The sequence below is a fragment of the Protopterus annectens genome, chromosome 2.part2 (assembly GCF_019279795.1).
Source record: "Protopterus annectens isolate FY-2018-M chromosome 2.part2, PAN1.0, whole genome shotgun sequence".
NCBI classification, from domain to species: Eukaryota; Metazoa; Chordata; order Ceratodontiformes; family Protopteridae; genus Protopterus; species Protopterus annectens.
In genome coordinates, this window is record NC_056730.1 from 112,603,015 (window position 1) to 112,626,437 (window position 23,423).

Here is a 23,423-nt window from a genome sequence, read left to right on the forward strand (position 1 = left end):
ATCATCCTGCTACATTTGCTTTATATAGCTGTAGACAAGTGTGGATGTTTGGTATATCAGACAATCATCCTATCTGCATATTGCAGACTGAGAACAACATATCCAGATTTTGGGATACACATTCCAGATGCAGCAACACTTTGAACAGATTTCGCTGTTTGGTTTTGATTCTCACATGCATTTCATTCTGTCTTGACTGCAGTATACTTTATTTAGGGGTTATTACTACTGTATTGCTGGATTCATGACACTTTCTCACACTCTCTCACTTGCTTTCATTTTACTATTCAGGATGGTACTTACTTCTAGGCTTTATTGACATGTTTTACCTGTAGTTATTACAATCCTTTCCAGCAGTCTCACTTCTGTCATGTTTCAGTATTTCAACAGGGATATATTTCACACATGTGATTTCATCATCTTCTGCAGCTATACTTTTCAGCCTGCTGCAGGTTGTGTACTATTTTCTTACAGGTAGGGCATTTTTATTTCAGAATATATGTCAGACAGTTTCATTTTTCGGTTTAACTTACAGGCTGAAACACACTTTTGTAATCAAGCAATACTTGCAGACACTTTCACGCTGTTACTTGCACATTTTATTCCTTAGTGACTACACTGCACTCTTTTGCTGACTGTCATACTTTTATATTTCTTTACAGTTACTGGTAGTGGATTACTGACCTGCCTGGTGGCGCAACCGCACTAGCCTATCGCCATAGGCTCTGCGGTTCGCAGAACGGACACCTGCAGCTGTAATATAAATGAAGTAATATTGGAATACACATCTCCATAATATCAGCTAGTTTAATTTCTTACATACATAATTAAATGTAACTTACTCAGTAGTGGGCGTTGGGTGTTTGCGGGCCTCCTGGATCCAAAGGTTCAGTTGGTCCTGCTTGCGTCTCTTCAGGTCCGCATGGTGGTGACGGACCTGCTCACCAGTCCTTGGAATCCCTGTGGCACTGGTGAGATCATGAGCCAACCGGTCCCATGCCTCGGCCCTGTATGCTCCCCAGAGGACCTGGCCCTGCATGAGTTGGGCCTCATGATTATGGACTAGGAGCCAGACCATGTACCTGGACTCCTCAATGCCCCACCTCTGTGCTCGAAAGCAACTACCCTCTCCTACTCCTGTCATTCTGCCTGCAGGTCAGTTCTACAATCGTTTATGCTGTGTATTCCCACCTATGGGGCTTATATAGGCCGTTTTTCCCGCACATATCTGTGATTGGCCATTTTGGAATTGTATCAACTTCAGTAAACCTGCATTGTCATGCTCCAGTTTGTATTCATTCCTATATATTAGCTATTATTGCATTTATAGGTACTGCTGCCATGGCTTAGTGGTTCAGTACCTTGACTATGGTGTATAGTATCCTGGGTTCGAACCTGGCCACTGCTTTTTATTTTTCATGACTGTCTAGACATGCTGAGGGGTGTGTTTGTGTAAAGGCAGTTTTGATATGGCTTGCTCAACGTTGCCCGTCGGTTAGCTTGTTTGCGCGGTGCGCAGCTCCGCGCAAACGGGGTACGCTGCTTTAAGCCTCATTTGGCTATCGGCACGCATATTACACTCAGCTCAGTTAGGGGCACATAGATTTAGCGTGTTAAACCACTGCTCAGCTACGGGCACTCATTTTGCACCAGTTAAACCACTGCTCATCTACGGGCAGATGCACTCACTCTGTTAAACTGTAGCTCAGCTATGGGCACATCTGGCATTTTTTATTCTTTTGTTACCTCACATTTCTTCAATATAAATGGGCTATTTCATTACATTTTACATAAAATGTGGTTTTATGTGTACATATTTGTCAGGGACTTGTTTCCTGCTTATTTTGCTAAAAATAAAAAATTGGTGTTGTGGGGGCTCGAACCATGAATGCCTGCTCTTCAGCCAACATCTCTACCGCCACGCTATTGCTTCCTGGTTTATTTTGCATATTTAGTTCTTATATGCTTTCCCACTGACTGCTAACTGTAGCTGCGCTACGGGCACGCCTGCGCAAACAAGCACACTCATGGTTAAACATTTTTACAATTTAAAAAAAATATATAACATGTTTATTTATATATTTTCTGTTCATAGTCTGTGGGAGCATGTGTTGTGTTCTGTTTATTCACATTTCCGTGGACTCTGTCGTGGGTGTTTACTTTGGGAACTTTTCCTCTTCTGGGGGCATGTCCGCTTACAGGGCTCGGCCTACGGACACGCCCCGTACTGTCTTACACGGACCGTGTTGGCCTTAAGTGTGATTCAGCATGCTCTCATGAATATGCAGAGCATGCTGACATCACTCCGTTTAACTGCAGCCTCCGTGTATGAGTTATAACTCTTACACGGAGGCTTCGTGAATCCTGCCCTGTATTTATTTATTTAATTTACTTACTATTTAGCAAACAGTGGGGAAGGCTGGTCCGCAGACCCTTTACCGATACAACCTGAGAATACAAGTTTATAAACTGAGCATTAAAACAGATTAATAAACATATATACAAATTTTATAAAATGAGCATAAAATAAATTCTTAGCTATATATCAAACCGATGTAACATGCTAAAGAGTATTTCAGACAGAAGCAGAAAGCAAGTGGATATTTAAAGAAGCACAGATGGATAATTACACACAAAAATTGTTTAAAATACAATAAAAGGTAATTATAATCTTAATAAACAATATGTAGAAATGTACATTATACACAGTATACATAGTTTCAGCATGAAGATAATAGCAGCAAAAAGAGATTAACAGGTTGGTTAAGAGCATGAGTATTTTGGCCATTGGTGAATAGTGATTAGATGTTGGGTGATGTGCCCTGCTATGTTCTTTTTCTGCATGTGTTGATGTCTCCTCATAGATGTGAATAGCCATAGTCACATAATGTCTGTTGCATCACCAAACATTTGCCAGTGTGATATGGGGTCTGTCTAGAAACATACTGCAGGGCACACTCCCAAGTTATATGGGCATCATCATTGAAGCCAACTTATTTTACATACTCATTCCTTATATGTCTGTAGTGGTCAAATGTCATTTGCATGTTCACAAGGTAAAATGTCAGACATCTGGAATACGTAACAGCATCCTCTTTGCTGAGAGCATAGATAGCCACATGGGCTCAGTCAACGTTACTACTAATCCTAGTTAAATCTGCAAATTATGGGGGTCCTCTCTCAGTCTAGCAATTTGGCATATTTATGCATTCTTGTTCATAAGGACTGAGGCAGAAGAAAAAGTACTATTGTAGGATCTCGCTTGCTGATATTTGGGATATAATTTTAATCTCCATAGTAGGACTCTGGGAGGTTCCAGTGTCCAGAATACTGACTGATGTTATTGTTCTTGTTTTTGGCTACACAGGCTGATTACATGTCCTATGAGGTTCCATATTATACAGTGCACATAAGATATGGGGATCATACATGCAGTGCCAGTCCTCTTGCTATTTAGAGATAACCAGATGAGGTATGTAATGACATTGTCTGATGCATCAGCTCATGCATCCCTTTGTTTATATCACAGGATGCCAGGCTGCTACAATCATCCTTATGATGCTATGTGGTGCTTAGGTCATTTCAAAAATGTTATTAGGCCTCCTTAACTGCATGGCAAGACAATTGTTCCACAAATACTTCCTATTTATGACATTTATGAAATACATCCTGCAGGCTTGCATGCATATACTTTGTGATGGTAAGTATATACACATATATACTCTGTCATAAGTAAACCAAAGCTGCTATAATCTGTATATACTGTGAACATGTACTAAATCTACTGCCACTTTATGACTATTATATAGCATTGCCATTTTAAGGGTATATGCATCCCATAATGCACTGTACTTACAGCCTACTGCCATTGTTTTCGAGATGACTAAAATGTTAATATTTTTTCTACAGAGCTGCCATTTTATATATAAAATACTGATGTATCCTGACATTATTGACTGTGACATCTCTTATTCCTGGGTAACTAGAGGTGCACATCCTGTCTTTGAATTGCAAAATCCCTTCTGCATGCATTTTCTCTGCTTACTTACAGTACACAGTATACACCATATTTCTTAATCCCACCCCTTAATACAGGAGGCTGAGGGTCTTGTGCATTCCTGCATTAATGCAACAGTCCACCAGAACTCCTTCCATTGTTGAGCAAATCATTTTTTTACAAACAGACAAGAATGTTCTGAAATCTGGGCAGTTGTACATATCAGGGTAGTACTAGTGGCAAATGAAATTTATGGAATATTCTGAACAGGCACTAACTGCTTTGTTCTGCATTCTCTTTTTAGTGAATGCCCTGGTTCTGCAGTTACAGATTTCAGTAACTAGAATCTGCCCTGGGATTCATTAATACCTACATTATGCGTACATTAAGTTCTGAGTGAACAGACAACACAAGCATAACTCACACCTTCTTCCTCCTAATTTTAGTTTTCCTACTGATTTTCTTGCAGCTTTAAATACTGAGAGGGATTCATAAAGGTTACCACAAAGTGCAGACTACATGTACACTTCGTATAATCTTTCTGACTGACTAGAAAGCACAAAAAAATGTGGCAGGGATGTACACTTAGTGTAGGTGTTATTGAATCTGACCCCTGATCTTTTATCTGGTATTTTAAGTTCTCTGTTGGGACCTGTTTTAGTTCCAAGAAATGTTTTGTCCTTATTCATTGTTAAGTGGGAGAAGGCATTAAGCACAGCTGAAGTGAAGGTCCTCTAAACTGCCACAGCAGTGTATGTGGTCTGTGTGTGTGTGTGTGTGTGTGTGTGTGTGTGTGTGTGTGTGTGTGTGTGTGTGTGTGTGTGTGTGTGTGTGTATGTGTGTGTATTTTATTTATTTATTTTATTTATTTATTAATGTTCGTTAACCGGGTTAGTCCAGCTGGGCTTGTGGCTGATTTTCAGTGGAGACCCGAGGAGAAAAGCTCCGGTACATAGTATAAAATGCAGAAATTTGCAACATTACAATATAAAGTACAGAAATTTGCAAACTTACAAACATATAAAAAGCTGGAACTTAGTATAAAATGCAGACGTTTTTAACATTACAAAATATAAAAATTACAGAAATTAGCAAAAACTTACAAACTTGTAGAAGACTGGATTATAGAAGTTGAGATGATGTGAGTTATATATGTCATAATTAGTTTGTACAGGAATAACAGTTTTACAATAGTATATACACTGTTTTGCAATGGAGAGGATGTCAGTTGGGAATATGAATAAGATAGTCCAGAGGTTTACATGCAAAAAGTGTGAAGAGATGTACAGAGAAAGACCTATGATATTGTGTTAAGTTTGGGAAAGGAACGATGATTTAGGTGTGGAGTTAGTGGTGTGGGTGGTTTTTATGTGGGAGGGTGTGAAGGACATTCCCATTTGGAGGCCACATGGGAGAGAAGCATGGATTTGAAGTTGTTGTGGTTTGGTATTATACGTAGTGGTGGGGGGGGGAGTGTTCCACTGTTTGGCTATGGTGTGGGACAGTAATAGTTTGCCATGTGGGTGTAGGGGTTTGTGTACATGTAGGAGGTTTTGGCCTTCCTATCTCAGGGTGCGGCTAGGTGTGTAGGGTGTTAGAGATTTGGCAAGAGAGGGGCATTCTTTTGGTTTGAAGATGAGTTTGTGGGCTGTTGTAAATTGTATGTATTTTAGGTGGTTGTGAAGTTCAAGCCAGTTAAGTGTGTGTAGGGAGTGGCAGTGATGGGAAGAGTTCCTGGAGTTGGTAGCAAATTTGTAGATTTTGTTGTAACAAGATTCGAGTTTGGAGCGGAGGCCGAGTTGTAGGTTGGAGAATAGGGGAGCACCATGCAAGAGAGAGGGGAGAAGGAAGGTAGATGCGAGGGTTTGACGAGAGGAGGGAGTAAGGTAGCAGTTATGCCTGTAGAGGAGACCAATTTTCTGGTGGGTTTTTTTGATTGCTGAGAGGATGTGGGAGTCGAATTTTAGGTTATCATCAATGGTAATGCCAAGTAGCTTGGTACTGGGAACGATTTCTAGAGGAGTGTTATTGTGGCTTTTGTGTGTGTATATACATACATGTGCATGCATGTGTGCATGTGTGCATTCTGTTATGCAGTATTCTCCTGTTCAGGATTATTTCTGTCTTGTAATCTTCAGTAGGGCAAAGCAAGAATAAAATAATGAATGTATAAGGGACTCTTGTTTCCTGTGATTAACTGAGATGTTTATTCTGATTATGTAACTTGCCTAGAGTCCGATAGTATAAAGACATATAAATAAAACCAACGATTTTGGATGTACCAGACCCATTTACAGCCTGTTGCCATAACCTGAGTGTAAGTACTCCAACACTGTCCTATACTGCCAACCATTTGAACTGGTTTCACATTAGCTACACATTTCATTGAAGTAGTTTATATAATATTCAGCACAAACTTACATTCCTGACTGAACTGATAATTTTCTAACATGAATTTCTACACTGTTAGGAACCTGTTTAGGTGCTTGGGTCTCACTATTTTAAATATCATACAGCTTATCTTTGGACATCTGGCTTAGTAAAGAGGTACTGTATGATTTTTCTTCATATATTTTAACTCTTGTAGTCAGTAATAGTATACTTCTAAAGCATTTTTAACATTATGTGAACTGTGTATTCTCACTAGATTCATGACAGCTACTATTTATTACCGGAGGACCAGGAGCACAGAAAAAAGCTTAGTGTCTTATTCAGGGTCCCACAACATGCAGGTGGGAGATGATGAGTTTCAAATCCATTATGCTGGATTGTCCCTAAAATGAATGCAGAGATAATTCATGCATAATTATTGGACATCATACATGTAGTAATCTATATGAAACTCCTTGTAGGATGTATATTTTTATATTTTGCTTTCTAAAGCAACAATGAAGTCAATTTTGCAGTTTCAGGCAATACAAGCTTTGTGTGCAAGCATGCAGCTGCAATACCAATTCTTCACTTACATCCATGCATTATCGTAATTACTCGCATATCAGAATGAATACCAAATCTGCTTGTTTAGCATACAGCAATTTATTGAAGCAGAGTAGTAGACCAGGTTTTGGTGCATTATGCTTTTGATGTGTGCAAAAGCAAGTAACTCTGTTGATCGTTGCATTGTCTCTTCTTCTGAGTGAAACAGAACAGAAGTATTTTTCATGCATTTTCTTCTTCAGATGCCAGATAGTCTTCCAATGTGACATACAGGGATAAGGCTATGATGATGACATTACTTCCTGCAGTCATGGGTTTGATCATTTCAATCTTCACTTGCATGCTGTGTGGCATTCAGCTCTTTACATAAGCAATGAACATACCAGGACTGCTACTAAAAAGAGGCACTTGGGTGTAGTGGGTCTTACCTATTAATTAACAAATAAATTCCATGCAGAACAAAAAACAACACTACTCCCATAGCTTTATCTATACTGTTGCTGTAGTCTGAAAAACTCAACTCAATGGATGTGGTTTGGAGTTTCTTGCTGGAAAGGAAAGGAGAACCACATATATCAAGGCACTGTTTATAACTGGTAGGTTCACTCATTGAGAAGGAAAAATGTGTTTCGTCCCTTGAGAAAAGAGACAGTTGCCAATGGTAGGTGAACGCAGTGCATCTTTGTAATACTTCCATATAGCATATCCACTTCAGTAATACCTTTACTGTGTTGCTCAATCGAGGTGGGGTCTTTTGAAAGATAAATATGACAACAAGCTCACATATTTTATGCTTGGTTAATTTTGTTAATATGTTACAGTTGTGCCACAGCATTAGACTGCAGGATCATTTCCTGGCCATTACTAAAACCAGAACTATGAAATGTTGACCTTGTGTATTTGCAAGGAAAGCTTTGCCTCTTTGTCCTAATAAGCTACAACAAAATATAAACCACTTCCAATTTACCTAATGTCAGTAGAGCAGCATCTTGTATTTTCTAGTATTGAACACCTCTGAAAAATACCCTGCGATGTGTCTAATTGCATCCAACTTCAGCATTCCAATTGCCCTTCATAATTCCTTAGCATGAGTGGTGTATGTAATTACTGCTGCCAGGTTTTTCCTTTTTGCTGGCTTCTGGTATTGTGTAATCACATATACAGTGCATTTTTCAGTTAGTGGCTTTAATCTTGCATAGCCTAAACTGTTTTCTCTAGTATCTTCAAATTTCTTTCACTTCATGCCTGATGCATTACATTTATGTGTCTTGTTTTTATTACCATTGCTGAAGTTTCTTCAATTGATAAAAAGAAAGAAAAAAGAGAAAGGAAAAAAGAAAGAAGGATAAGAAAAACGTCATCAACAGTCAGTGCATTATGCATACTTAATACTGGTAGCATGAACAAATGTAATAGGCCAAGTATTTATAATCTTCTCTGATCATCACTATACTTGTTTAAGTAGTTTATTTCCATGAAAAAAAGCTGATATATCAACAGTTGTTGTGACAGTGCATATCCACAATGTAAGCAACACAGTATTCATTCAAACTGCTTTCTGGGGAGTAGGCAGTAGTCTCAGTTTTTATTTTTTTGTGTTTAGTTAATTGTGAACACCCCCGCAATTACTTGCTTCCATCATTTAGTTATACATCCTTCTGCACCTGTCAACAGTGACAACAATAATGGTACCTGTGCACCTGTGAGAAGATAATCTTATGTGGAACAGAAATTCCTCCAGCATGTCCCGATCCAAAGAAATAAGTACTTTTGGACAGTACTGTCCCATTCAGTACAAAATGAGACTGAAACCTTATTGATTTGATCTCAGGAGGTAAAACTTGTCCACATTTTCACATTGTCCTGGAGCACATTTCCAAATTGTCACCATGGGGAGAAAAGTTTTTAAAACTTAGTATAACCTCTATGCCTGGGAAAGGGAAGCCTCCTTTAAACTCATTATCAGACTATTATAGCTGGCCTAGTTGCCAAGGGTAAATTAAATTCTCCAACTTTTCAAAAGAGAAGCAGATCTTAAATAGCTCTGAGGTTCTCATAACACTTTGTCTCTCCATTCTGAGAGTTTGGAAGCAACTACTATTTTTTTTAAGATTCCCTTTAAACACAATGTTTGGTATTAAAAAACACCCTTCAATATGTGTATCCTCTCACTGGAACAAGCCTAAGGTCCCAAAATTTATGACACTTTTTGTATCTTTTGGAGGACTTCAAATTCTTATTAAACCACAGGGATCTTGTGCTGTTTGTGCAGCTAGTATATTTCTTTAAGTATAAGTGAATTTAGTTCCTCCACTCTATCATTTACTTGTTTAAATACATACTATCCAAGATTATTGAAAGTTTTAATGAGACACATATGTAATATAAGATTATTGAAGGTTTTAAGGAGACAAAGATGTAATATCATGTTCTGCAACCTTTATATAATCTGCCATTAGTAATAATCATGGACAAAACCATGAAATATAGTATCTTCGGTATACACACAGATTTAAATATCACAGTAGAGTCTGATAATATGCAATCCTGGATATGCTCATCTATGATGGATGACATTTGTTCTACATATATACCCTTCACTTGCATTCTGAGGGCTGCCAATGTTTCCCCAGAATTTTTACCCATTCATCAATCCATTGAAGCCCTGATCTCTCCATTGGATCAAACGGAAGACAAAAGCCATTTCATATTTTCCTGGTAGGCTCATAGTTTGAAATTTTAGGAAAGCTACCCCATACCTTTTTAACTACAGGTAGAAATTTTGCGAGTCTGGCATGATATGACATTAGGCCATCTACATATCACCACAAGCAACTATTTATATTCCTCCTTCCTACTTTCTAACTTTTCCAGACTCTCCCTCAGCCACAAAAGTAAGGAATCAGGGGATAGACCAAATAACAATTTGGATAACAGGCATCTCTACTTAGTTCCTCCTTTGGTTACAGTGCTCTTTGAAATATGGGCATGATTTAATAGCATAGCACTTTTTCTCAGACAGCCCAAAGGCACATGAAGTAGAAAAATAAGACCAGGACATGCTGTCAAATGGAGTTTTGATTCCATAGCTAGTATTGTTATTTTTTGGTTAAGGACATAAATTTAAAGAATTTCCCAAAGAATATTTCTGGCATTATTCTTAATATGTCTCTTTGGAATAAATATGGTTTGAGTTAAATGAACCATAGTGGCTGTGACGATGTGAGGTTCTGCCAGCTATGCCAGGAAAAGTGGATGTGTAACATATGCCAGCACAGCTAGCTCAAATCTAGCAAAGAAGTATATGTTATTTGAATATCAAACTGATTTGTGCAGATTTGTGTTGAAAATGTATTGTAAAGTTGCTTGTGTTAAAAATGTATCAACAGTGTGCCCTGCTGGACAGAAAAAGAAATATACATGCATTATTGTAACTGTTTAAATGTATATGTTTCAACAGAGGATACTGGAAGAGAAGAGGTTAATTTCAATTAACCTGACTTTGAAAAATAGTAAGAAATTAAATTACTAGGCCTAGGCCATAAAGATGTTATTTCACAGTTTTGACTGTAGCCAGAGATGCAACGTTTTTGTAAGAAGTTTGATTTATTAGCTCCTGTAAGAAGAGTGCAAGTGTTTTATGGTTTCATGATTTCCAGGGGCTGCAGCAGATCTTAGCATTGCTCTCTGTATGTGTATCATTGACGCATAGGTGCTAAATCCTAGCAGTATCTAGCAATGAGGGGTTGTGTAAGAACCAGAAGTCAGATGATCAGATGAATGTGATGTCATTCTGTAATTCATCACAAAAAATAATGTTTAATACTAGGTGAGACTGAAGTCTCAGAGCAGTCTGTTTTTGTAACCTGACAAAGAAGGAAGACCGCTCACCTACTTCATCTTGCCTTGCTCTGGTAAGTGACCAGGGAATAGTGACTGTTGAGATCAGTCAGGAAAATATAGTGAGATTAATTAAGTATTGTTTTCTGTAACTGTGTGAACCTGTCCACCGTATTATGTTTAATATTACCTGTGATTGAAACTCTGATGTTTATTGTAAATGGATATTTAGTATTTTCATGTTCTTTTATTATTTATTATTAAATATATTTAAACGTCTCATCATGGCTGGTCTTTTAGAGAATATTTTAACCTTTGAGAGTACTCATATCTGTTAGCTGACTCTGTGGCCACTCCTGAAAGCCTTACTGCATTGGTCAAACTACCATTTGTATTAGTATTAATTTCACTCAGTATAACTGGGTACCCTTGTAACAGCCTTAGAGTAGTTGGCTTGGGAGTGTCTGGTGGCTGTAACTACCTCATAGTCTGGGCATAGCTAGTGAACCTGTGCCAGCCTTTCCCAGGTGTGTGTGTGTATGCAAATCAAATCTCAAAGAGTGTGTATGTCAGCTACTTGGAGCAGGGACATGAAACACTGGTTTCACAGAGACAGTAGCAGAAGACTTGGCTTGGACACTCAAGTGAGGACTTAACTCTGTGGCTGTGGCAGTGGGGGGCCTTACTGGGGACCTGGGGAGAGACATTGAAAGAGAATGGCTCCAGGCATTTCTGTAGATGCACCTCCCTAACACTTCTAGGCATCAAATATAGCTTGTTCATATTTGCATTAATAATTACAAACTATGTTATGTACAAGGTATTAGAAGATTTCATCTTAAAGCGTACACAATGGCAAATAATACTGTATTGATATTTGACCACCATCTAGTGTACATAAAGAGATAATGAATATTGTTTGTAAACTATTTATTTGTATTGCAATAATTTTAATTTTTTTCTAAATATCTCAACAATCAAGTGACAAAGATGGAGTTACTTAGCTGCAATTCACTGTTGGAAGTATGTGTGCTGCTAGGATGGTTACTGAGATGTTGTAAGCTGTTGATATAATATTACAAATTTTATATTTACTTTAGTTACTGTTGCTTATAAAATCCAATTTAAGACTCAGAATTGAATGAATGAAACCACTGTAATGGTTATTTTGTGCTGAATAGTTTGTAACATACAGTTTTCTAGTAGCACATATGGTTCTAGGGATATGAACATTTGTTTGAACTGTAAGGTGCTAACTTCATTTTTAAAAGGCCAAGGCCATGCCATTTGGGAGTTTGAGTACAAAGTCGAAAGAGCTTCATTGAAGGGAATGAAGAGTCTAGAGGCCTATAGTGAGAGTAAGAAAGTCAGAACTATGGCAGGCCAGTTACAGCCTGATGGTGCACTGGGTGGAAGGGGAATGGAAGGCTACATCCCTCCAAAACTGAATCTTCTATTTGCATGCAAGAAAGCTGCAGAATAATTCTTGAGTAGTTATGGCATGACAATCTACATCTCTTGTAAACTGATGGTTATCATGTCCATATTAATTGTTATTAGGGAGCCCTAAACCAGATATGAGGTGTTACTGATTACCTTCTAGATAATATCAGTGGGAGAAAAATGTCCAAGCTTATCAAAACAACACATAATCTGAATGCCCATATGGCCAAGCACCAGTAGTATTTTTTTGAGAGTGATAGCTTCATGAGTAGTTCTTCACTATCATGTCTACTTGAGAACCCCGAGCTACTCTGAAAATGTAAAACCAGACTTATGGATATCCTTTTAAATCCTGACATCTTATTTAGTTTAAAGGTTCAATTTATTCCCTCTGACCAGAAAAAGAAATGGAGAATAAAATGGGGTGCGGCAGCCCAGCACAAATGTTCCTATACCTTAAAAAGAAACATATTAAGGAAACAAACATACATACATACATACATAAATAAATAAATAAATAAATAAATAAATAAATAAATAAAAGACTGGAAAGAATACATCACCTCAATAAAATGTAGAAAAATATCCTCTGTATCCCAGACCTCCCCATTCCATTACCAGGATCTTGGAAATTGCCCAGGGCAGTCAGAGTTCCAGTTTGCCAACAAATGGGCAATCTTGTTAACAGACAAACTGGTCAAATAACTAGTTACTAGGGTATACAAAGGAGTTCATGGCTCTGAGGGATATGGCAGTTTATATAACAGCATTTCCCTCTGCATTACACATGTGAAAGACAGGATTGTCCTGCTGACCTATATAGAATTATTCAGAACCAGCATCTGGTCATATAGTACCCTTTAAAGAAAACCATCCTTTCAGATCTTAGTCTTTGGTCAGATCATCAGAATTATTCAAAGGCTGTATTTTCACTCAACATTCCTGTCAGATTATTAATATAAATGCTTCAAATTACAGTCAGGTAGCTCACATTTAGCTTTGTTTTGTGAAAAGGAAGTAGAATTTCCTATTAGGAAGATAATTACATCAATATAAACTAAATACAGGTGCTCTAGGTTACATCAAATGCATTCTAATTTGTGCTACATCCGGGTCACATCTTAATTCAGACAGTGTAATAATAATAATAATAATAATAATAATACCCATATGGTAGCCAGGTAGGCCCACTGGACACACGGTCCAATTTCAAGGGAGGCCTGGGAGAAATGTCTAGTTAAGTGACATGCTCAAGGTCACACAGTAGGCAAACAAGTGCTGAGGGAATCAAACCATATATCAGAGAAAGTACAGCTTACAGCCTTAACCTTCTGCAACAATTGCCAGAGGAAGCAATATAATTGTCACATCATATCAGGGAAGATCATATTCTTCTCAGCATTATATATCTGCTTAAAATATGGAACTGGGTACTCCTAAATCACCTTATAGGCAGTGCATGTTCCAGGCCATGTTTGTATTATCAAACTCCATGTACAGGTAAATGTCAAAAGAGTATGAATACCAAATAGATCCAAACTTATTAAATACAGTAGTCCAAATGTGAGGCCACCCAAATATAAACATGTTTGCTTTCTGGGATAATATACAACAGCTTGTGTTATGTTTAAAAATTTCCCAGGCATGAAAGAAGCAGAAAACAGACTCTTACCCATGAGATCAAGACTTGCTTTAGACATTTCCTCTAAACTACTTAAGTCAAAGGTTTGAAAATGTAAGCAATACATTGTCCATCTCAGTTTTCCAAGTTTTAAATACAGCAAATAAACCTGCTAATGAAAAGTACACAAAAAAAGTAAATGGTACATATTTTCAGTCTGGATGATGCTCCATATTGTACCCAGTCTTTCCACATTGCCAGACATTTTAGGATATTTATGATCTTTTTGTGTTTCAGATATGGCTTACATTATCATTCAGGTTGCAGCACTGATAGCAATCATACTATAGTCTTTTCTTGCTTCTTTACCTAGACTGATTTTTTTTTTAAATAGTACCTGCATTCCGCACTATGACAGCTGCAGTGGTGCAGCGGTTAGCATTGTCGCCTCACAGCAAGAGGTTCTACTGTTCGATTCTCGGCTGGAGCACCTTCTGTATGGAGTCTGCATGTCCTCCCCACTGTCAAGTGACACTAAAGACATCCAGGTAGGTGTGAGCGTGAATAAGTGTGCCTTCTTTGAAGGTTGGCCATCGGGCTAGCAACTTCGACAGTAAAAATCCACTGCCAATCATGAGCAGACTGGAGTTCCGCTGTGGCGACCCCTAATCGGGAAAAGCCAAGAGACTTTAAGACCTGCATTCAACACCATCTGGTTAATTAGGTTCTTAAACTTCATGCTAAAAAGTTTATTGTGGACCACTTTGAACAAGTTAACATCAGGTATGCAACTTGTGAGCATTGTTTTGATTGCAGTCACTTTAGCAAGGAGAATTTAATTTACATGCACCAATGTGTATTAAACCATATGCAACATTTCATCAAGACAGTTTTTTCAAATAAATTCTACTTTCATAACAAAAGTGGTTTCATAAAGAATGCTAAATCATATATTTAACTTTGTATATATTTTCCAAAGAAAGAGAGTAAAGGTGAAAAGTTATTCATACCTTAGATGTTCACAAGCAAGTCAAATATTACCTGGGAAAGACAGTTTTACTGAAAAAAATGAACAAAGTTTAATTTGACTGAGGTAAACAAAGATTGTTATTTTCTAAGCAAACTTTTAACAAAATGATTAGGAAACAGTATTGGGTTCTGCTATAGTAAGTATGGCAAATTTGTTTGCAGGAGTGGCGATTCCACATTCTAACAAAACAGCTGCTACTTCCTAACCCCGTTTTAAAACTATGTTTATCCAGGGTATTTGTGAAGCTGCTATATGTCAGGGATTAAACTCATTTGTAAAATATTACCATTTACTAGTTGAATTTTGAATCCCAGAACACAATGGGAAATTAGCTATCATTGTACTAAATGGGCTGTTCTGACATTCCACCTCCTCCTGTGTTTACTATGTGATACTACTGAGTAGATTGCCCATTTGTTATTATTGACTGTTAAAGTCACCCTCCTTGAATTTCAAACATTTGAATGTAGCAAACAATTTTACTTTAAATTTTTGAGGGGATTACATTATGGCAGTGAAGAACTCTCTCAGCAACCCTTGTATAGTTCTGGCTCAAGTACTTAACTTTATACTTTAAAAAAAAGACCACAGATCATACACAGAGAACTGCTGTTTAGTAATTTCTAGTCTTCTGACAGGAAGATATAACATCACTATGAAAAATTGATGTGAATAAGCCTATGTTAATTTGAAATGTAAAACATGAGACCAACATCAGTGGTACATCACAATATATGGGTGAAGGTGCAAATGGGAACCAAGACTAGGGCTGGAAAGTTTTAGTACAACAGATACAAAGAATGGCAGGATTTAACCGTTTTTGTTATGGATTCTTGTAATATTAACTCTCTCACAAAGCTACTATAAAGGTAAGTGTTTCACTCAGCTTTAATCTCTTGAAGTTTTCTTGACTTGGACTAATGCTGTTTTCTTTAAAGGACTTGCCCAGAAGCCATTTGCTCAGTCCTTTTGAGGACATAATGCACATCTGAATACACACACACACACACACACACACACACACACACACACACACACACACACACACACACACAAACACACACACTCACAAAACATATGCACTTCCATATGCATATAATCAAGTTCAGGGTTGCACTTCACCACAGAATAAAGGACATTATTTAATAAGCTCATATAACTATTTTTGGTTACTAGGACTCATGCAGATAATGTTTGACCAGTTCCAGAAAGCAGCTGTGCGTGCATATATATCTCATCAGATAACACTGGTTTTGCCCTTCTGTCATTCGCCATTTTTAGTAGGAGCACCACTTTATCAATACTGCTTTCTTAGCATTATCTGTAGCTATACCGACACTTGACAAGTCAACACTTGTGTGACTGGCTCCTGACATTAATCTCTACTACCCATAATTGCATTCCTCCACAATCCTCTCACCGCTCACAATCACCTATCCATGCATCCTTCTAAATCCCAAATATGCCACTATTCATTTTCTATCACTAGTATTTCTCACTATATTCACACTCTCATCCAGCTATAACAAGACTCTCTTCCACTGTTACCTTCCTATAATCACCACACAATAATTAACCAGAATACCACAACACGCTTCTCTACTATCTCCTCCAACCTACGCAACATTAATTACTTTAGCACCCTGAATACAAACAAGCAGCACATGCTCCACCATTATCTAAAATCATGTATAAACTCAAGCCCATATATATAAGTGGCTTTACGATATTGCTAACCAGACAATTACTCTCGGAGGAGATCTTCATTCCATTCCAGGACCCATTCTTCTGACCCCGGACCCCACCAAACCATCCCCTACACATCCCAAAAAAGCAACATTTCTAACCATCTAAGACTTAAAATATTACACAGTAACCTAAGAAGTCTCAATAACAAAATCACAGAAGTTCATTCCATATAGCACACTACTCACCTGAGCTCTTCATAGCCACAAAAACCTGGTTAAATCTAATTACCAAAGGTATAGAAATACTCCAGCCAGGTTATAATACATTTAGACTAGACAGAACCAACAAAAATGCAGTCGACTTGCTGTTTTCTACAGAAATGTTTTAGATCTCTCCACTTACAATGATACTATACCTATTTTCAACAATGCAGAACTTCTCATCTCATTCTTCAAACAAAGTACTCATAAATCTCTAGCCATCATATGTCTATGCATACCGCCTGGCAACAATATTTCCATCCTGAATGACATCCTTTCCTGGGTCTCAGCCAACATGAGATTGGAAGCCATCTTTGTCAGAAGATGTTAACAAAAATTGGCAAAAATTTGCCCTAGAAAACTCAGCACATTTAATTCAGCTATACAGTTTTTCTCAATTGATCAAGACCCCACCTAGAATAAACAAGGACATATCTAAAGAATCCATCCTAGACTGGGTTCTAACTCCCACCACAAATAATGTTGTTACAAGGGGCAACCTACCCAATAGCCTAAGTGGCCACCACCTAAGCTACATAATCAGCCCCTCAAACAACCCCACGATGTTCATCACTATAATACTTTCAGAAACTTCAGTAACTTCTATAAAGAAAGTTTTACCTCCATTCTGCTCCAGATCAAATGAGCTCCACTTAAAACTCTTCCCCTTGATGAAATGGTAGACTCACTTAATACAATATTTATAAATATCCTGGCAGAGCAAGCATCATGAAGAACCAAAAGATTTAAAAGCAAACAATTACTTGGTTAACTGAAATAAAACAAAGCAACTCATGTATCTCAGCTCTAAAGCATGTAAGTCATGGCTACAAACAAAGTCTCAGACATCTGTGCAACAATATAAGCAGTTAAGGAAACATAGCAAGGAATGCATCAAACGGGACAAAAACTTATTATAGCAACACCCAAAATGAATCATTAAACAATACAAAAAACTTCTGGAAATCAATAAATACATTACTCAGTCCTGAAATATCAACCCAAACCAGCTCATCCACAACCAATAACTCCCAAAGCATTGCCCCACAGTTTCACTCACATTTTGTAAATACAGTACCCTCCCTCCAACAAAACAAAGCTACTACAAATATAACCATCCCATTAAAATAATTGAAGCCACAACAGACCTTTGCATTCACTGCAGTTTCAACATCTGCAATTAAATAATACCTACACATCCTTAAGACAAAAAATATTGCCTCTGACCAACTTCCATCTGAAAAACCTTAAACTCATTGCAGATAGCCCTGCATATCTTGTCTCAATTTTAATAAAACATCCCCCATGTTATGGAAAAAATCCTATATAATATTCCTCCATAGAAGTGTAGCTGGCTCAGCTAGCACCCTACTCCCTCAGCTCTTCAAGTGAAAACAAACCACTTTACTGTAATAATGTGATTGGCTTATTGCAGACAGATACACCCTCCTCCCTTCAGGTCTTTCACTGAAGAGCAGAAAACATCCATTCTTTCTACTGGCACACACCCTTACACCTTCTGCCCCTGACACTACGCCAATACATTTTATTAAAAAAAAGTTTATTTTTTTAATCTGTAGCACTCTGCTTCCTAGAAATGTAGTAAGCAGTTGTGATGGTTTATACCCTGCCTGCATGGAATACTATGGTGCTTAAGTTTTAGCTAAAAAAATCTTTTAAACTGTGGCAAACTGCTTACCACAAATGTAGCAAACAGTTGCTTCAGTTTATACCCTGCCTGCACAGAGCATATAAGAATCAGGTTTTAGTTAAAAAATATAGATGTTCTTTTTTTTAACTTTTAAACTGTAGCAAACTTCTTGCTACAATGTAGCAAGTATTTGCTACAGTTTAGACCGCACATGGATTGCTACAGAGCTCAGGTTCTTCTGCTAATGCAAAACTATCTTTTAAATGCTGGTATTGCATTAAAGAGAGAACTGGATCAAATGTGATTTGCTGTTTTCTATGTATTAAGAATAATTTGATAAATTGTATGCTAGAACAGACAAATATTGTGAAATAATAAGAAACAGGAAATGTAAAAAACTCAAAAGGTATGCCAAACAATATGAAGCTAAGGAAACATACTCATTAAACATCTACAAAGGAGGTCCTCCACAATTTTATTTGAATTTTAATGACAATGGGCATTTTACTGAAAGTCCCCAGAAACGTGAAGAAGTTCAGAATTTAGAAACAGTACAAGACATAATATTTAACCTTGAAGACCCTTTACAGTTCTCACACCTCTGGAGATCAGAGAGGTTAGCAAGCGGGGCCAAAGACATGGCTTGTCCATCCAAACAAATGGATAATTGAGATCAACGGGTACTACCATTTAACAACAGGGCCATAACAGGAGAAGAAGGGGAAAAAGAAGAAGGGGAATAAAAGGCAGAGGCAGATTTTTCATCTAACTATTTCTATACCCTCTGAGTTTGGTGGGATAGCATTGATCAGGAATGATTTTAAAATAATCAACTATAGCCAGCTGGTTGTTACTCCAGAATTTTTCTCCCTTTTTAAAAAGGTTTCACCTTTATTCCCACAAAGGATTTTGATCTAGCAAATTCTTTATTTGAGTTTAAATTATATATTAGGAAACTAAATTTGGCTATACAATTTGTAGGAATGCATCCATGCCCCTCTAATTCTTTCCAAGGTTATACAAAAAAAAGAGCATGTATATACTAAATATGAACACCACTGTTCAGGTATTTTCTACTGCGATGTGAAAAGAAAATCTATAAGCTTTCTGCTAGGGACAATTATTTTAAATACAACAATCTTGCTCAAGAGAAGAAGAATTTGCTATCAAGCCTTAAGACCAATAAAAACCTAAGAAATATTAAACCTGATAAAGGGGATGGTATAGTCTTATACAATTTCATCAACTATACTGGCAATATGTTTGCTCTACAACAAAATGAAGATACTTATATGGTGATATCTAAAAATTAACTCAATATTGCCTATAAAATATTGATTATTTGGTGAGGTTATGCAAGGGCTAATTTCACCTTCCTTACATAACTTTCTTGTTGATTAAAACCCCACCATCCCTGTAATTTTTAGGATCCCCAAATTACACAAAAATATTCAGAATCCCTCCTTTAGAATGATAGTGGCTACTCAAGGCTCTAAAACTTATCCTTTTGCACTAATAATTGATATATTACTGAAACATACATTTACTGCATATTCCTACATATTAAAAGACTCATGAAATTTTTTGGGTTGGTTGAAGCCTGATCTGTGGGAAATAAATATAAGATTTTTAACTGTAGACATAACTGACCTTTTTACATGCATTCTACAAGAGGAGAGATTGGAATTTTTTAATTACATTTTACTTTCTTCTAATTTTTTATCAAATAATGAAGTGAAAATGATTAGTGAGTTTATGAAAATAATAGTAAATAATAATTATATATATACTGAAGGAGAGATTTATAAGCAAATTACTGTAGTGGCAATGGGAGCAGCATGTGCTCCAGTTTTTTTGCAAATTTTGTAATGCTAGCATGGAAAAGGAAATTTGTGTTTAATTCAGAGTTTTATAAATGGTCTAGGTTGTATTTGTGATACCTGGATGACATTTTTATTTTATGGACTGAACCAAAAGTTGAAATTCAATTGTTCTTGCAATATCTATCAGGGACAACTAGATTCCTAAAATGTAATTACCAAGAAAATATTCATGAAATTAACTATCTGGATACCTCTGTTATTAATGGTAGCAAAGGTTTCATTTCTACCATTTATAGGAAAGATACATTTTCTAATTTGTATCTACATTTCAAAATTTTCTATCCATTCTAACTGAAGAAGGGACTAGTTAAGGGACAATTTGTCAGGCTAGCTTTGATGATTTCAAAGAAAAATATCTTTGATGTTGAAAAGGGAAAACTTAAAATTATTTTTTTAAATAGGGGTTACCCCATATATTTGATTTAAGACATCAGTACAGACGTTTCTGTGGGATGGGGGTACTAAATATAAACCTCTTTTGGGTGTTGGGTAACAACACATGCTATCAGTGAAGTCTTAATGGCAAAAGAATGGATAAAGGTGAGAGATGTTTTGAAAAAGCTTGATGACTTTGGAAGAACCTTAGTTATTGAATTCAACTGGTTCAAGAATGGTCAAAAATATTGTAGGAAAGAATCGGAACATTTTAATCAGTGTTGAGAATATTTCTAAAGTGGAGGGAGATGAACCACATTTTGCATTTAAGAGAGCAAACAATATTAAGGGTATTATGGAAGCAAAAGAAAAAAACAAAAAAGCCCATGGATACAAAAGTAGTAAAGGAAATGTGGTGCTTGTAATCAGTGTGCCTATATTTATGAGGCACTATCTCTTAAGTTAGATAGTTTGACAAACAGAATTGTATTTCATAAGGCTGATAATTGTGGTTCCTTTAGGTTAATTTATTTAGCAAAATGTTCCAGTTGTCCAGCATGTTATATTGGCAAGACAGAAAGAAGTCTCAGGAAATGTATTTACATACGCATTTTTTGATATTACAAGGAAATGGTTAAATAATGCCCTTTATAAGCATGCTTTAAAATGGACAGTGTACAAGAAGTTCTTGTTTTTTATATTAGATAAAACTGGAAAAAAAATGAGGCAGTTCATGGGAAGCATCCATTGAATTTAAAGACTTTTGGCAGCAGTTATGGTTAAATGCAACCGTGTTCCCTGGTATCAGTAGCAATATCTCCTGTGCTTAAAAAGAGAGTGGTAAAATTAATAAGGAATTATTATGAAACTAGAGTAATAGCAGTGGCAGTTTACATGTTCTGAGTATTAAAACTGTGTATCTACTCACTATGCGTTTCGCTGGAGGGTGTCGGGTAAATCCTGGCCATCCAAAGTTCCCCCTTTAGCTCTGGATGTTCCTCTGTAAGTCCTTATTGATGTTTTTCTGGAAGATGCAGGCATTTTTCTTTGAATGGTCTAGCTGTGATAAAAGAAATTTTAAAGCTCAGAATGGTGCGATAAAAACACATATTTACTTAGTTCTCGTTCTTCAAGTTCTTTATTGGCAGATGAGCACTGCTTAGCAGACTGAGTATACAAATAGACAAGCTGGGCTTATGTACTTGAGCTAAGAGGTGTGTTCAACTCAATTCCTGCCCAATTGGTCATGGGGAGGGGTAGAGGTGATTTAATCTTTATTTTCTCATCCATGGCATCATGATGGGATTGACTTGGTGTGCTTATGGGTGTGGTTATCTATTGTTCTAACTGGTATAATAACAATATTATTTAAAAAATATATATTTTTAAAAACAACAGTTAAGCAGTCTAGAGAAACATTAGACAAGTTAAAAAAGGGTTTGAAAATGACTAGAGGTATAAACATTATTGAAGTAATTGATTTGCCAACATTCTTTTTTATAAAACAATACAAATTGAATGTGTCTGACTAAGTGCTGCAGTGCTTTTATAAAGACTTTATCAGATCTCCCATAATTGTTTAAAAAATCTTCGATTGTTGTATTTCATCCTTTAACTATGTTTCAAAAGGACATGTTAATGCATGGTTAAGGCTTGAAATTAATTGTTCACATACTGTCCTAAAGGGGGAGTTGGTTAGCTTTGGTGGTCTCATCTAAGGCTTGAAATTAATTGTTTCTATACTGTCCTAAAGGGGGAGCTGCTTAGCTTTGGTGGTTAAGTATAAAATTTAAAACAATTTAAAGCAATCATAAAATATTGAAATTAAATTAAATACAATATTAAAAGGGGCAAGATTCAAAAGTGGGAAATTGGTGTGCTGAGTGTAGGTGGTAGGCATAATTCAAACTAACCTGTGAAAAAACACCAAAAGAGATTAACCATGCAGTTTGAAAAAAAAAAGAGGATAATAAGAAACAATATAATAATATAGCAGGTCAAAGGTCAGGTCTTTATAAATAAGTTCTACTGGTTACCTTTTGAAAAAAGAGTTAATTTGAATTTCTTGTGGTCCAGTTTGCGAAGGTTAAGGACAGGAGTTAATGATTCAGTAGTGTTGAGTCCTAGGTCTTTTTGGGCTTGAAGTCTAATTTACCAGCATAGGTCTTTTTTTCTCTAATAGATCATTAACATTGCCATTAAGGGGGATATCTTCTACTTTGTCCAGGATGTGAAAGAAAAATAAGTTGTGCCCCTTTCCATTTCTGGAATGTAGTACTACAGGGTTGGCTCTGGTGAAGTGTCGGATGTTATGAACTTGTCTAGCAACCCTGAAGTTTGTTAATAGTCTTTCCCACGTAAAACACATGACATTTCAAGCATTGTGCCTTGTAGACTACTTTTTCAGCATTGCAATCACCCTGTACATGTGATGAAAAATTCTTGCCATTGTTGGGCAATAAATGCTGTCTTGTTTGTTCATGAAGGAATACTAGGTACAAGGAGGGGTCACTGCAGGTAAATGTTCCACCTTTTTGGGTCAATGTAGCTTGTTGGTGTTCCATTCAGTTCCTAATGTCACGGCCTCTTATTATAGTGAATTTTGGTTGCTGTGGGGAAATTTTGCTGAGGGTTCTGTTTTCTGTGAAGATAGACCAGTTGTTGATTATGGCATCTTTAATAACATGGTGGTCAAGT